The 16,011-nt window shown below is 49.7% G+C and overlaps 1 protein-coding gene across 2 annotated transcripts in view; it reads left to right on the top strand.

Annotated features, from left to right (window-relative positions):
• The first annotated feature begins 376 nt into the window (after window positions 1-376).
• The window catches only part of Rph3a (rabphilin 3A), a 114,773-nt gene continuing 99,138 nt past the window's right edge, over window positions 377-16,011 (top strand). Inside the window, exons 1-2 of one of the 2 annotated variants that reach the window (XM_045131973.1) lie at window positions 377-798; window positions 980-1,100. The gene's annotated coding sequence lies outside the window, so the exon portion shown is untranslated. The remainder of the gene's footprint in view (window positions 799-979; window positions 1,101-16,011) is intronic. The other variant, XM_045131972.1, reaches the window with a different exon arrangement.

Consider the following 16,011-nt stretch of genomic DNA (forward strand, 5'->3'; position numbering starts at 1 on the left):
CCAACTAAGTCAGCCTGCTCCCCAACTCCAGATACTTCTGTTTCCTAAGCCTTGTTTCTTCTTCCCTGAATTCCAAGGAACCTGGGGTTCAGGTAAAAAATCAGCAGCAATGTGGTTGATCTTTGAGGATGGGGTGAAGGAAGCTCTGGCGACACTGTCAGATCAAGACCTGCGAGGACCAGAGCAGGGAGGGCTGAGGAGGTAAGGAGAGGGGCTGCGAAGTTACAGTTCCTTTGCTGAGTGAGTGACAACATCAGAACAAGTGTGTGGCAGAGGTCCAGCAGTCCCTCTGCCCCGCCTTTCTCCGCTCCAACCATCCAATAACTTCTCCTCTCCTCCTGGGGTGCGCGGACCGCCCATCCCCTCCGCCTGCTTCTTGGCGCTGTCCGCGGTGCTGACCGCCAATCCCGGTTGCCTTCTCCGGCTGGTCTCTCAGGGGTGCCCCACCTCCCTCTCCTCCTGGCCTCCCACCTCTCCACCTCTCCTTCACCGACGCTGCACAGTCAGTCACGGTGGGAGGCAGGCTCTCCCCTGCGCCAGGAAGCCGCTGTCCCCTCCCTCTGGATCACACAGGGTTTTTGCAGTAGTGGTGACAGCCAAATCAGGCACCAGGAAGCAATTGATTCGTCTACTGCCAGCAGCCCGGAGTTGCCTATGCTGATAGGAGAGGGAGAGAGGGGAAAGACAGAGAGAGAGGCTCACAGAGCGAAAACCTTCTTTCATGTGCAGGTCAGTGTGAGCAAACCACTGTCGGCCTGCCCAGCGACTTCAACGGGTCTCTTTTCCCTTCTGACAGCGGTATTTCTTTTTGTCTTGCTCCTGCAGTGTGTGTGTGTGTGCGCGTGCATGCATGTGTGTGTGTGTGCATGTGTGCGTGTGTGCGTGTGTGTGTGTGTGTGTGTGTGTGTGTGTGTGTGTGTGTTGGTGTCTTGACTTTATTTGGAGAAGATGAAGAGTCAAATGAATCGTCTTCTTTCAGGCACCTCCACAGAGCTTTCAAACCAAGTCCCCGGGACTTAGCCTTTCCCGACTCCTGCGGAGAAGGCAAGAGTTGGCAAGAATTCGGCTCGCCCAGTCCGCTGTAATCCTCCAGCGTCAGGGTGAGTGACACGCTTTCTGCTTGGGCAAATGGGGCAGGGGGTATTGGAATCCCAACTGAGTTGCATGCACCTGAGCCGGAGGGGAAGAGGGTGGTTGGGGAATGGTTGTAGTTCTGTGCCCACATTCCGCAGTGTTTATCTATCCCAGTGCTGCACCTCAAAGCCCAATGAGATTTTGGTTCTGTGCCCAGGGAGGGGGAAAATGCACTCCTCTTTTAGGCAATGCAATCCGGATAGTGGCTCCCATCCAGCATGCCCTCTTCCTTGCAGCAGAAGCTGGTGAAAGTGGGCAGCAAGTCTCTGAGTGAATTAACCCTTCATGGCCCGTCTGGTATGGAGGGTCTCTAGGTATTCTGATGCAGTGGGCAAGCACTAGGGTCCTGGTTGGGAGAGAGTCGCCTGAGACTGAAAAGTTAACCCTTGCTGGGAACACTGTCCAAGACTTACTAGGACGGGGCTGAGACTGAGCTGTCTTCCAGGGACAGCTGAGTAATTGAATTGGGGTATTTTCTGCAAGCTCGGATGTCCTGAGATGGGGGAGTGGGGAGCCATGGAAGGGCCACATTTTGCTTGGCATGAGTGGTCAAACAGGCTAAGAGGGAGCAGCCAGCTGTCTGCCAATCAGTTGATGTTTTATCCTCACAGGTGCTGTGACCTGTGAGACCCAACAGGGGTGTGTGCTGGCACTAACTTAGGGAACATCACTGAGCCTGGCTCGCTGCAGGGAAGCTGGTCCTCAGCTTGTCCTGACGCTGACAGAGGCCCTCCACATTCCAGGACATGCCAAACCCTGCACTAGTTTCTTTTTCTGAGATCCCGATGTTAAAGCCGGCACCAACCTGTTAGTGAGTGGGAAGCGGAGGCCCCTGGCAGCTGAATCCAAAAGCTCACATTTAATTTTAAAACGCCTTTGCTGCTAATCTGTGACCCATCAAAAGAGGATTTCTCTTTGCTTTCTGCTTTAATTACATCTACCTTTCTGGTAATGAAAGTCCTTATTTTTAGCATCCTGGTGATCATCGCTGGGGCCACTTCAGCCTTCTCTACCTTCAGGGATTTCTTCCTGAGGAAGTTAATCTTGGAGGTGGAGAGGGGGGAGAAAAGACCAACCCCAGAGACAGGCATTTTAAGCAGGATCCACCCAGCTGTTTTCACCAGCCTCAGAGCCAAGGAGGGTCAGAGGAGCCCTGGGGAGTGAGCCCATCAGGGCTGGCCTCAGGAGGCAGAGTAGGGAGGGTGGTCTAGTGGTTAATGCCAAGCATTTGGTCTTCCAAGCCAAACCCCTGGTCCCTCACTCAGGGTTTCCTCACTGGGTGACCTTGAGGTGGACGATTCCTCCCTAGGAAGCTTCTAGTATGAATAAAAAGTGTAAGGAAAATTGGTTTAAACAAGGAGCCATGGATTTGGCTGTGGGGGATATAGAATGTACTTGGGTTTGGCATCCTCTGCTCAGGAGTGACCATGTCCAGCCCCGGGGTTGGGGAGCCTTTGTGGTCTAGTGTTGTGTTGGTCAGGGAGGGGGGGCTGCAGGCACCTCAGGCAGCACTGCCATCCACCATGGGCTGCTTGCATATTTATCAATTTAACATCTGGCTCAGCCATGCAGTGCGGGCCAGCCTGGCGTGCCCAGCTGTGATCCCTCCCAGCCATCTTCCTGCGAACTCACTTCCCTGAGGGTGGCTGAGATCCAGGAGGACACCTCCCTCCTCCCTGTCACATTTGAAGTGGTGCATTAGGGTGCACCAGGAAGAGAGAGAGAACCTTCTGGAAAGAGCTCTAGACTTGCATCAGGATACTTGCATCTTAGCACGTTCTTCCTTTGTGGAACTCAAGTTCCCCATGCGTGCACTGAGGCAGGCGACCAAGACCTCTCCCAGCTCTGAGGTTCTGGGAGTATCATAAGTGGTGGTGGTGTGTGCAAGTGTAGGTACACACTTTTAGAAGAGTTAGCAGTGTACATCTCTAATCCCTTTCAGGGGATCAGCTTATCCAAGATCATACAATAGGTCATGACATAAGAACCTAGCGTCACAGAGATCAACATATTATCCCCTCACTCTTGGCTCAGTAGCGCTCATGCCCCCTGTGCCCGGCCTGGGGTGGAGAGGGGAGTGCTTTCATCACCGTCCTCCAGTCAGTTCTGTGCTGGGTCAGGATGCTGAGCCCTGGCAAGAGATGGATAATCTTTTTCTCATTGGAATGGGGACCAGAGATTCTGGGGTCCCACAGAAATCCTACCAGCTAGCTTTGAGGTTCTTTCCTTCTTCCCTGCACATACCTCGGTAGTTCAGGCTGGGGTGGCAGCTTTGGGCAGGGGGTTGTTTGTAGGGTGCTGGCCATATTTATAGAATGTGTGATTCCTCTTTTTAACCCTGCCCCTCCTGTATTGGTCATAGAGAGTTTGGGGCTTGTTATCACCCACCCCCAACCTATGGTCCTGTCTTCTGCTTCTTACCCCCTGGAGTAGGGAGCTGGTCGTCCATGCAGAAAAGCAATGGGTTGACAGAAAGGCAATGGGAAGAAGGATATGCTGGGTTTATTTCTGTTAAGAGCTGGAACAGAATCTGGGATAAAAATAAACCCAGGGTCCAAGAGTGGTGGGCTGGAGCTGGTGCTGCTACCCAGGATGGAGAGCCTTGGTGTGCTCAAAGCGGAGCAGACACTGCAGACAGCCCTTTCTTCCTGTCCACCCCCCTCCCTGCTCACGCGCCTCCTCACCCAGACATTGGAGCCTCCAGGAGCTGCAGTGTGGATGTTTGGACAGGCAGACTTGAGTTCGAATCCTTCCTGGCTGTGTGAAGTCTTACAGAGCCATAAACTTCTCTGAGCCTCGGTTTCTTCAGTCCAGTTTGTTCAAGTCAATATCAATGTCATGGTGAAGCACACAAGGTCTGGAGCTAGATCGCCTGAGCTTAGGTCCTGGTTCAAGAACTTTCTACTTGTGGCATTACAGTCTGCAGAATGGGGGTAATGATAGCACTGGGGCCCTGTTAAGAACTAATTGTCACAAAGTGCTCAGTTCTGAGGTGAGCAGAAGGGGTGAGCAAATGTTCCCAGTGGGAATGATGGTGGTGCCAGCAGCAGTGAAATCATCCTGAAGCAAGGTTGAGGTGAGGTGGCCAGTGGGCAGCTGTGTGACCCAGTATGGAGCAAACTGGCTTGTTGAGGGGGGTGGTGTCTGGGACCTCAGTTTCTCAACTTGCAAAGTGGGCGCAATGCCTTGCTTGCAACCTCAGGCTTGCGAGGCTCCAAGCCAACCACAGGGCAGCTGCAAGGGGGTGGGAAGCCCAAGAGAAGGGAATGGGAAAAGCCTGATTGCCTGTTTGATCTCGGGTTCTCACAGTCCCCAGGAGCTTTTGCTGAATCATCCCATTCTATAAGCTCAGAGCTCGGATTGTCTCTAGGAAACCCAAGCCTCTCCTTCTCTCGGGAAGTGCCACCGCTGCCTGCCATGGTGCTTCCTTGCAGAGGAGCTGAGGGGCTGCTGGGTGAGGCCCTTAAGGACCGAGCCATTTTCATGGCCAGGGTAGACGGCACTCACTTGCTGAAGGAACGAGCCAGGAGACGGATGGGTGGAATGTTAGTTGATTGATGAATGGATGGATCTGTCTGGAAGATGTATTTGCATTTGGCCCATGGTTCAATCGGATGTCAGCATGCAGTAGGTACTCCATTAGTGTTTGTTGATTGTAATGAGTCATTGATGAAGGAGTTGAAGAGAGTTAGCTCTCATCTTTGATGTGCTGAAACTGGCTTGTTGTTGATTCATGCACAGCACATTTATTAAGTGCCTACAGCATACCTGACGCCAGGATGAGTTTTGCAAATCAAACAGTGATATAGACACAATCCCTCTGAGGACTTGGATGAAGCAAATGTCTATGGCCGTGATGTAATCTCGGAGGTGAGGGACAACACAGAGGTCTTCCGCGGCCACCTTAAACATTCATTTCACAAATAAATGTCACCAAAGTTTTTTGGTTTTTTTGTCCTGTAACTTTGATCTTGGCAAAAGGCTTATAGCTTGGGGGTGGGTAGGTTCGTGCCGCTGTCCTCATATATACATTCCAGTGAGAAGGCGTAGATCTCCCCAGCAGCTGAGGCAGGGTGGGGTGAAGTTTGGTGAAGTTTGCATCTGCCCAGGTGGGCAGGTGTGAGAGGCCAAGAAATGCCCACTGTGCAGTACTCTGTTGGGTGAGGGAATGGAGGATAACTGCTCTTGCTGCCCTGGGGAAATCTGATGAGTCAATATCCAGTGGTTCATCTCACGCTGCTCTTAAAGCTACCTGGTAGATTACTAGAAGGCCTCATTCCAAAACTTCTGCAGGGACCTGGGGAGCTGTTTTCACAAATCCCCACTGCTCTAAATAAAAAGCTTTAAAAACAAAGTGCTGACCACTTTTGCAGGCACTTAACAGGTTTAAGTGTGTGTGTTCAAATGGGCTTTTTTACTAAGGTCCCCTACACGTCCCCCAAGGGGCTAAGCAGGACAATCATAAGACCCAAAGCCACCCACATACACTATTTCCTTTCTGTTCCCGAATTTCACAAGAGTGAGAACAGTCCCCACACCTGGCTAACCTTAGAGAACTGGGGATTATATGTGGTGGAGTCCAGGTCAGAAGAATGACCACCCTACCTGCCACGGCTTGGGGCTTGAGGGCACAAAGTCTGCTCCTCTGAGCCCAGCTCTGCTCCCCCATCTGGGTCAGGGGAGTTGGGGCAGGCAGCAGTGCAGAGGCACCGGGCTGCCGCTTGCAATGTCACAGCGGATTCCTCGAAGCAATTGTCCTGCTGCCATTAGGTTTAATGATATAATGTAGGCTTAAATCCCCCTGCAGCGGAGCCATGGCTGACTCCGTCCCAGTAATCCAGCTAGTGAACAAGAGATAACATGCCTTGGAAGCTGGGCTCTGCCACCCCCTGAAATACATCAACAAGAGACATCTAACCATCTAACCGTGTCTGGTTCAGGGAGAGAGAAGGGGCGGAAATCTCTTCTTATCTCGGTCTCGGCTTCCGAGTGCATGCAGGTGCCCGTTTCTTCCTTGCCTTTTCCTTCCCTTCTGCCCCCTTCCTCTCTGATGCATCTCCATGATGACATGCAGAGACTTGTGAATGGAAGCAGCTTTCGGCAGAGCGTGTTATGTAAGCAGCCTGGCCTCTGCCGCCGCTGATGGCGGGCGGGCGGGCAGCATTCTGGGGCTGCCCGAGACAGCCAGGTTACTGGGGAGACCAGCTGCTGCCAGAAAGCGCCCATGTGGTCCTGCCTCCCCACAGCCTGAGCCCCTTCCTCTCCACTTGCTAGTCTTCCCTCTGTCACGGTGGTGTTAAAGTTGTGTCTCCTTCTATCTCTGGCATCCTCCTCCTTTCCTACTCTATAGAAACTTCCTTTACTTTCTAGTCCCTCATTTCTTCTGTCATGTTCTGGCTGCCTCTGCCTCCCTTGGCCCTGGCCCCTTTCCTTTCCTTCCACTCCCCAGCCTCCCTGACATCCCGTCTCCAGTCTCTTCCCCAGCAGATAGTAGCGACAGTAAAGGGGTGTCAGCCCCCACCCCCGACTCAACCATCCCAGCTGTCCTGGCACCAAGGGGATTCCTGACATGCAGAGCTTTCTACTTTCAAAACCAGCATTTAGGTAAACTGGGACCAGCTGGCCGTCCTACCTCCAAGCCAGATGCCCGGAACTGTGTAGACAAGCTTTCCAAGGACCAAAGGCTCAGTGCTCTAGGCAAGCTGTCTGCCCTCCTACTCAGGGACACACACAGGTGTCGGAAGTCCTCCCTCGGCCCGGTGTTCCACTACCACAGAGCGCAGTGGTCCCTTCAGGGGAGGGGCTGACTTCCTCTATCTTCCCCAAGTCCTGGTCTGAACCTGACTAGCCACGTAGCCAATGAATCATTCACTTGTCACCAGAGGGAAGGAGGGACAGTTGCAGAAAATCAATGGCAGGCATTCTAGAGTTTGAGCCTGCTGATCAGAGGCAGGGCTTGTTGGAACAGCTTGTGAATCAGTGGGGCTAGGGTGGGGATAAAGAATTTGCATGTCTGGGCTGGAGAGATGGCTTAGTGGTTAAGCGCTTGCCTGTGAAGCCTAAGGACCCCGGTTCAAGGCTCAATTCCCCAGGACCCACGTTAGCCAGATGCACAAGGGGCGCACACATCTGGAGTTCCTTTGCAGTGGCTGGAGGCCCTGGCATGCCCATTCTCTCTCATTCTCTCTGTCTCTCTCTCTTTCCTTCTCTCTGTCTGTGGCTCTCAAATAAATAAATAAAAATAAACAAAAAATTTTGAAAACAGAATTTGCATGTCTGATGCTATTGGTTCAGGGCCCACACCTGGAGAACCACCGTGGTCCTCACACTCACCCCTTCATCACCAAATAGAGATGGCATCCACCCTGGGTCGGAGAGTACTCTAGGTATGAGAGGCCCAGCAGTGGGTGAGGCAGAGCTCATGTAGCTGATTGTGTAGCAGACAGCAAAGGTAAAGACAAGTAGACCTATAAGAAAGTTCCACACCTGGGGCTGGGAGTTGGCCCAATGGATCAAGTACACAAGGACCTGAGTTCGGTTCCCTAGCTCCCATGTAAAGTGTTGGGTGAGGCGGCATGTGTCTGAATCCCAATGCTGGGGAGGCAAAGACAAGAGGATGTGCCTGGGGCTTACTGACTTGCTGTTCTATACTAACTGATAAGCTCCAGGTTGAGTGAGGAGTCCTTTCTTTTTTTAAAAAAAAATTAAATTTATTTATTATTATTTGCAAGCAAGAGGGGAGAGAGAATGAGCACTCCATTGCAAACACACTCCAGATGCATATGCCACTTTGTGCATCCGGCTTCATGTAGGCTGTCGAGCTTGCAAGCAAGTGCCTTAGCCACTGAGCTATCTCTCCAGTCCCAGGAGCCCTTTCCTTTTTTTTTTTTCTTTCTTTTTCGAGGTAGGGTCTCACTATAGCCCAGGCTGACCTGGAATTCACTGTGGAGTCTCAGGGTGGCCTCGAACTCAAGGCAATCCTCCTACCTCTGCCTCCCAAGTGCTGGGATTAAAGGCGTGTGCCACCACGCCCGGCAAGGAGCCCTTTCTTGAAGAACAGGATAGAGAACAGCTGAGCAAGACAATCATTGTCAACCTCTGGCCTCCACATGCAAGTTAGAGAGCTCATGTGTGCTCACCCAGCTAAGTGCTGGGGCAGGAGCAGCATGGATCCTGACAAGTGGGGACTCAAGGGTTGGTTGGAAGCACAGGGTGGCTAGGGAGGCTTCAAAGAGGGCAAACTTTGAACCAAGCGCCAAGTTTCTAGAATGATGGAGTTAGGAACAGGCGTCAGAGAAGGATGGAGAAGGAGTACTTGACTTTGGCCCTGAAAGGGCATTATGTGGCATGAACTTACTTACACATTAGAAATGAGCACACTGTGGTCACTCAGTGGGCGTTGACAACAGGAGGTGGGTGGAAACTGGGGCCCTGTGAGTTGGGGGGCCTCGCTGAGTGGAGGCAGGGCACTGCGTCGCTGCCTATGGATATTTCTCACAGTCAATGTAAACCAGGTCTTACTGATGTGGAGGGTGGGGACAGGAGGAGTGAGGACCGGTTCTAGGGAACAGAGACTGTTTGTGACAGGTGTTCGTTAGCTGTGATCTTGGGGACCTTCAGGGCCAGTGGATGCTGAGACAAGACCATACGGAGAGCTGAATGAAGAGTCTGTCCGCGCTTGCAGGCTAAAGGCAAGGTCACTTCTTAGCAGAAGACGCAGTGGCTGGGGGTGGCCGTGTTGATTAGTCACCAAGAAGCAGGATTCTGTAACTCTGCAGAGCTGCTGAGGCCCTTGGAAGTGACTGCTAGCCTGTCAGGCCAGGGAGTCTGGCCAAGTCTCCTTCCCGAAGCTGTGGAGACAGGGGCTTGTGGGAGGGGCCGCAGGACCTAGATGGAAGGCACCAACCTCTGCCTCTGCGAGATCAGCTAGACCAGATGCACGCAGCACTGGTCATGCGATTAAGGGCAGGACCAGGACAAGGGGCTGTGCCTGGAGGGGGACAGGAGACCCTGCATTGAGTTTGTCCTTTTTTCTTTTCCTTTTTACTTGGAGGGGGGAGGGTTTTGAGGTAGGGTTTCACTCTAGCCCAGGCTAACCTGGAATTCACTATGTAGTCTCAGGCTGGCCTTGAACTCACAGCTGTCCTCCTACCTCTGCCTCCCAGTGCTGGGATTAAAGGTGTGCGCCACCACGCCCGGCTAAGATCATCCTTTTGAGGGGCCTGATGTTGCTTCTTTATGCCTAACTCCCCTACCACATTGGCTAGTATCTGAAAAGGCACTTGGCACAGGTCATCTTTTCAGCAGTGGGTTGGCACTCTGGGGACAAATCCCAAGGGAAAAGTAGATGCAGGGAATTCACTTTTGGTTACAGTGCCAGTGGGGAAGCTGGCCTTGTTAGCAGCTATCTGTGGAGGATATTTGTGGAGTAGCCAGATTTTTTTTAAAGTTATTATTTACTTATTTGAGAGAGAAAGAAGCAGAGGGAGGGAGGAAGAGAATGGGCATGCTAGGGCCTCCAGACGCATGCGCCCCCTTGTGCATCTGGCTTACATGGGTCTTGGGGAATCAAACCAGGATCCTTTGACTTTGCAGACAAATGCCTTGACCACTAAGCCATCTTTCCAGCCTCCAGATATTTTTTTAATTCCATATCACTTGAACTTATTTATTTATTTAGGCAGGGTCTCATACAGCCCAGGTTTGCCTTGAACTCACTATGTAGCTGAGGATGACTTTGAACTCCCGATCTTGTTTCCTTCTATTTCCTGAGTGATGGGGTAACAGGTGTGTGCCGCCATACCCAGCTAGGTCTTTTTTTTCTTTTTGGTAGAAGGCATGTAAAGTTGTGTGACAGTTCACATTCATTTAAGACACACTTCCATCCCTATGGACGTCTTTCTCAGTTTTTCATCAATTATTCTCTGTCATCTTCAGACCCCATTCCCCTCCCTGCGTAAGCAACCCTGTGTTGCACTGCTAATGACACCTCTCTTGTTTTGTGGATGGACATTTCAAAAATGTCCTTTTCAAAATATTTTTAAATATATTTTATTGATTGATTGATTATTTATTTATTTATGAGAGAGAGGCAGATAGAGAAAGAATGGGTATATCAGGGCCTCTAGCCCCCTCAAACTAATTCCAGATACATGTACCACCTTGTGTATCTGGCTTACATGGGTGCTGGGGAATTGAACCTAGCTCCTTGGGCTTCACAGACAAGTGCCTTAACTACTAAGGCCAGCTCTGATTTTGATTATTTTGCTGAACAAACTTATGGCACCAGGTGCCATGGGTGTGCAGAGGAAGCAGGAGAGCGCCAGGCTCGGTCACTGGGGTCTGGTGCAGAGCACGAATCCTGATTCTGTGACCTTTGGTGAAGTGAGCTTCTTTGTCTCATTGTCTCCTTCTCTATCATGGGGAGAATGATAATATCCATCTTATAAAGTGAAATATGAGGGAGCACAGCATGTCTTATGTAATAAAACCTTTCTAATGGTGCTCTGGGGGTTGGAGGCTGTGCTAGCCAGGTTTTCATTGCTATAATCAACACCCAAGACAATCAATTTTTAAAAGAATCTAGCTCTCCTCTCTCTCTAAAGAAATAAGTTTTTAAAAAGAAGAAAAGGTGCTGGAGAGATGGCTTAGTGGTTAAGGCATTTGCCTGCAAAGCCAAAAGACCATGGTTTGATTCCTCAGGACCCACATAAGCCAGATGCACAAGGGGGTACATGCGTCTGGAGTTTGTTTGCAGTGACTGAAGGCTCTGCATACCCATTCTCTCTCTCTATCCCCTCCTGTGTCTTCCTCTCTCTCTCAAATAAATAAATAATGAAACAAGAAGAAGAAGAAAAGTCTAGGCTGGGGAGATGGCTCAGTCAGTAAAGCGCTTGCCACACACGTGTGAGTAGCCATGTTTGGACCATCAGTGCCCACATCTGTGCTGGGTGAGTGTGGCAGTCACCTGTGGCAGGCACAGACAGGGGATCCCCAGGACGAGCTGGCCAGCTAGATGAGCTGAGTCAGCGAGCTCTGGGCTCAAGTGAGAGACCCTGCTTCCATGAGATAAAGTGGGGAGAAATCTAGGAAGACACCCAACGTCAAGCTCAAGGCTCTGCATGCATGTGCACAGATGCACATGCTCCCACATGCACACACCACACACACATATGCACACATATTCACAAAGAAGAGGAGGCAGAGGAGGAGGAAGAGGAGGGAGGAGGAAGAAAGGGTAGTTTGGGCCTGGAGTTCTGGTCAGTTGGCCCCAGGCTTTGGGGCCTGTGATGAGGCTGTGCATTATGATTTTCACTCACTCATGATGGCTGGGAAGCAAAGAGAGAACATGTCTAAACCAGCCAGGGACTAAGCAGAAAGCTTAATCACAAACACTTGAGGCTATGGGGGACATTTTACATTCAAACAGTCCCAACCACTCTCATCATCACCTTCATTACTGTTATCATCACCTCCTCATTACAATCATCACCTTCATCATCATCATCACCATCATCGTCATCACTGTTATCATCATTACCTCCTCACTATATCCATCACCTTCATCACCATCATCTTCATCACTGTTATCATCATCACCTCTTCACTATAATCACCTACATCACCATCATCTTCATCACTGTTATCATCATCACCTCTTCACTATAATCACCTACATCACCATCATCTTCATCACTGTTATCATCATCACCTCTTCACTATAATCACCTACATCACCATCATCTTCATCACTGTTATCATCATCACCTCTTCACTATAATCACCTACATCACCATCATCTTCATCACTGTTATCATCATTACCTCCTCACTATAACCATCACCTTCATCACCACCATCTTCATCACTGTTATCATCACCTCTTCACTATAATCACCTACATCACCATCATCTTAATCACTGTTATCATCATCACCTCCTATCATCATCACCTTCATTACCATCATCTTCATCACTGTTACCATCATAATCTCCTCACTATAATCATCACCTCCATCACCACCATCATCATCATCATCATCACCTTCATCACTGTTATCATCCTTAGCTCCTCACTACAATCACCATCATCGTCATTGCCATCATCTTCATCACTGTTATCATTATTCCCTTCTCCCTATAATTATCACCTCTGTCACCAACACCACCATCATCATTATCATCACTGCTATTTCTTAGCAGCCAATACAAATCTTTGGATCTTCCTAATTCAAGAAAGATCACTCACACTAATCATTTCCAGGCCTGAATCTGGCCAGTGGTTTGCTGTGGTCCTGGTGAAGTGAGAAAAATGAGGCACTTACAGATGGTAACATTGTACCAACTACATTTCCCTGGAAGTGGTTTTCCTGTCCTGATGCCATGTCTGCTTATTCTGTATTAAAGTACAGCTTTGTACCTTGGGAATGGTAGATTCTCTCTCAAGCTGCTTTGGTGGCCCTTCCTTGGTAGAAACAGCAGCAGTGCAGGCCAAGCACCTTGATGTGGAAGTGAGCCATCTTCATTAGAGGACCCCACATAGCAGGTGCTAATTTGCTAGGTCATTAAGCTTGTGGGTTATAACATTGTAGTGTGTGGAAGAATCACCTGAAGTATTTTGTTAAAGGCAGATTCCCAAGGTCTGTCCCCAGAAATCCACATCTGAAGGTCCAGGGTGGCTCCAGGAATCTGCAGCATAAGTTTCCAGCATGAGCTAGTTGCACATGGTCCACAAGTCTTTCTGGGAGCCAGAGCTAGTCACCCCTATTCTCCTCTCTGTGCAGAATGGACTTGAATGCCTCTGACAGGGGAGACTTAGCACCCACCAAGCTGCCTGTGCATGTTGGTGAGACCTTGAACTTCTGATCTCCATGCCTCTTCTCCAAGTACTGGGATCACAAGTATATACCTCTACACCTGTTTTAGCTGGTACTGGAGATGGAACCTGGGGCCTCTTGCATGCCAAGCAAACCCTCTACCAGCTGAGCTACATCCCCAGCTCTAGCACTTTCTTTTCATGTTGACGTATGCCTGACCTTGTAGCCTCTAATCATTTCACCTTTTTGGAGCCAAGAACAGAGAGAATTCTTAGAGAGAGAAACCCTGGGGAGCTAAGTACATGCCGGGTGGGGGGGGGGTTGTATCAGGTTAAAGGGGAGCTTGTTTGGTGAAGGGACAGTTCAGCAGGGGTGCCTCATCTGGGACCCAGCACACAACCATCTGTCCCCCATAGATTTCTACTGACCTACTACTGTGTTCGTCATCAGACCCCAAAATTAAGTGACCCCTCAACTTCCCTATTTCCCCAATAAAATTACTCATCCATCTCACTCCCCCCGAACACTGCCCATCTTAAATACCCTATTGGGGATATGTAGGAGGTGGTCAAATGCCCATTTATAACACTAGATTCAGTCATCATAACACACACAGACTTAAAATTCCCATGTTATATAAAACAACCAATTCGTTCAGAAAACCTTTTTAACCAGCAATACATCATAGGAAAACAATTAAAGCAGGAAAGTTCTGGAACTTTTAACAAAAGTAAACACTGCAAATATCTTTGTTTTAAACTGTTTTGGGGGGGGTTGACATGGTCACAAGGGGATTCTAGCCTTATTTGCAGACCTTAATTTTTTTTTGAGGTAGGATCTCATTCTAAGCCAAACTGACCTATGGAGTCTCAGGCTGGCCTTGAACTCATAGTGATCTTCATAGCTCTGCTTCCCATGTGCTGGAATTAAAGGCATTTTAAAGTTTTTATTGGCAATTTCACACATGTGCATAATGTACTTTTATCATAATCCCCTCCCATTACTCTCTTTTGTCTCCCCTCCCCCTCTTCCATTCAAGCCCTTTTTCTTTCCCACTAGTTCCTCCTCTATAAGAATCTTGTTGGTAATAGGAAAAGGAAAAGCTTTGGCTTGGAGCACCATGATAGATTAAATGCCGAGGAAGAATCTACAGAAACTCTTTTGCTATTAAGAATAAAGCAGTCAGAGAAGGAAGACAGAGCACTCGGGAGTGGGGGAAACATTTCAAGAACAAGTCAAAAGTGATTTCCTGTTTTCTGAGGTCTATGGGGTTGGAGGGGCCTCATCTTCTTGGCTGTCTGTAGCATTTGTCAAAACCTTCCTTCAAACAGGTCCATGATCAGTAATACAAAGGATTTCTTATTACAGACAGAGGCAGGGTTCTAAGGAGAGGCACTGGGGCCTTTGATGAAAAGAAATCTAACCCCATCTGGGATGGCTTCCCAACATTTGATCTGGGAGCAAAGGTAGTGAAGTTAGGTCCTGGAGTAGCATTCATGGACCTGAAAGAAGGCCAGCATGGCTGGACCAAGGGGCCAAGGGGAGTCCAGTGACAGATGAGGTGGGTAGTGCCTGCAAGGTGACGTCATTATTTATCCAGAGACCAAGTGGAAGGGTGACCTGAAATGTTATGTGTTTTGAGAAAGCGGCTATCGCTGCGGTGGGATTCACAGTGGGGAGAGGCAGCCTAGAACGAACTGTGTGTGTTGGCTGGGCCCCACCCCTCTCCCTGGCACTGACTCCCTGGGAAAGGAAGGAGATATGTCGGGGGCAGGCTTCTTGTCAGGAAAAGATGTTCTATGATGAATTCTCCTGGAAAACAGGTAGAGAAAGTGGAAGGCAGGAAGGAGGGAGAGAGGGAGGGAGGGAGGAGCTAGAAACATTTGTTCATCTACCTGATTTAGACCCCAGCTCTGTTGCTGAGTGAACTAGGGCAAATCACCAAGCCCCTCAGCACCTCCATTTCCACTTCCAGAAAACAGGAACATTAGTAACCCTGATCTCGTTGGCTTGTCTGGAAACTGAACCATCATTAGACAGTCTTTGCTTGGACCAGGGCTTGGCATATGGTTGGTGCTCTGTAAACCTTAATTACTGTTGTCTTGAGGACAGTGATGAAATCTCTGAGCCCAGCATTCTAGAAGAGGCCCTGTTAACCCTCTGCATTCCTGACCACCACGTACCTCCTGTAGGTTATACCCAAATACCCCTTTTCCGGTGAGTTCTTTCCTGTTATTTTATTGAAGTTGGTCTCTCTTCCCCAGGACTCAACTCACTCCTCCTCTACTCTGTTTCCTCCCTAGCACTTAGAACTGTGTACATGTACTCTATCTTAATTATTTATGTTGTTTGCTGTCCATTTAGTAGCCATGTGGCATCTGGAGCATGCCCAGGCCATGTGACTGCTGTTCTTACCTCTATTGCCCCGGAGTGCTATGTCTTAGCATGCTCCCCTCCCCCACATGCAGTAGGTGCCCAATATTTGTTGACTAAATGAACGTGGGGAGTATCGATCTAATACTTCTTACTCTAACTGAAAACCTCCCCCGCTTCAGACTACTAACTCACCTGACATTACACAGAGCACCAGCAGAAAGGAAAAGTAAAACTCCCCCGGGTGTCCGGAGCCTCCACAGGGCTGGGGGCTGATGGGAGAAGTGTGGGCACCAGGGGCTTGGGTGATGGCAAGAGCATAAAGGTGGGTCAGAAATCCAGCTCTGCGGCCAGATGGTTTTAAGCCAACAGACCACACAGACCCTTCGCCCCTCGTCCGCCGCTGTAGCTGGTGGGGCGGCAGACCTGTTCCATATTTAAGAAGACCTGCACTGCAGGCTGAATGCTGCGGCACTCATGTGAGAACAAGCGGCAAATGGCTCACGGTCTCATGAGTGATGGATTCCTTCTTAAAGGCAAGGAGCAAGGGAAGGAAAAGTCAGAAGCTGTCAGCAAGTCCAGCTCTTTCCATGGAGTCCGCATCTCAGCCCTGGCTGCCCATTCTAGTCAGGTGGGCATTTTGCAATGACTGGGTGCCAGGAAGCACCTCAGAATTTCTTCTCCAGCTA

The sequence above is a fragment of the Jaculus jaculus genome, chromosome 13, assembly GCF_020740685.1.
Source record: "Jaculus jaculus isolate mJacJac1 chromosome 13, mJacJac1.mat.Y.cur, whole genome shotgun sequence".
NCBI classification, from domain to species: Eukaryota; Metazoa; Chordata; class Mammalia; order Rodentia; family Dipodidae; genus Jaculus; species Jaculus jaculus.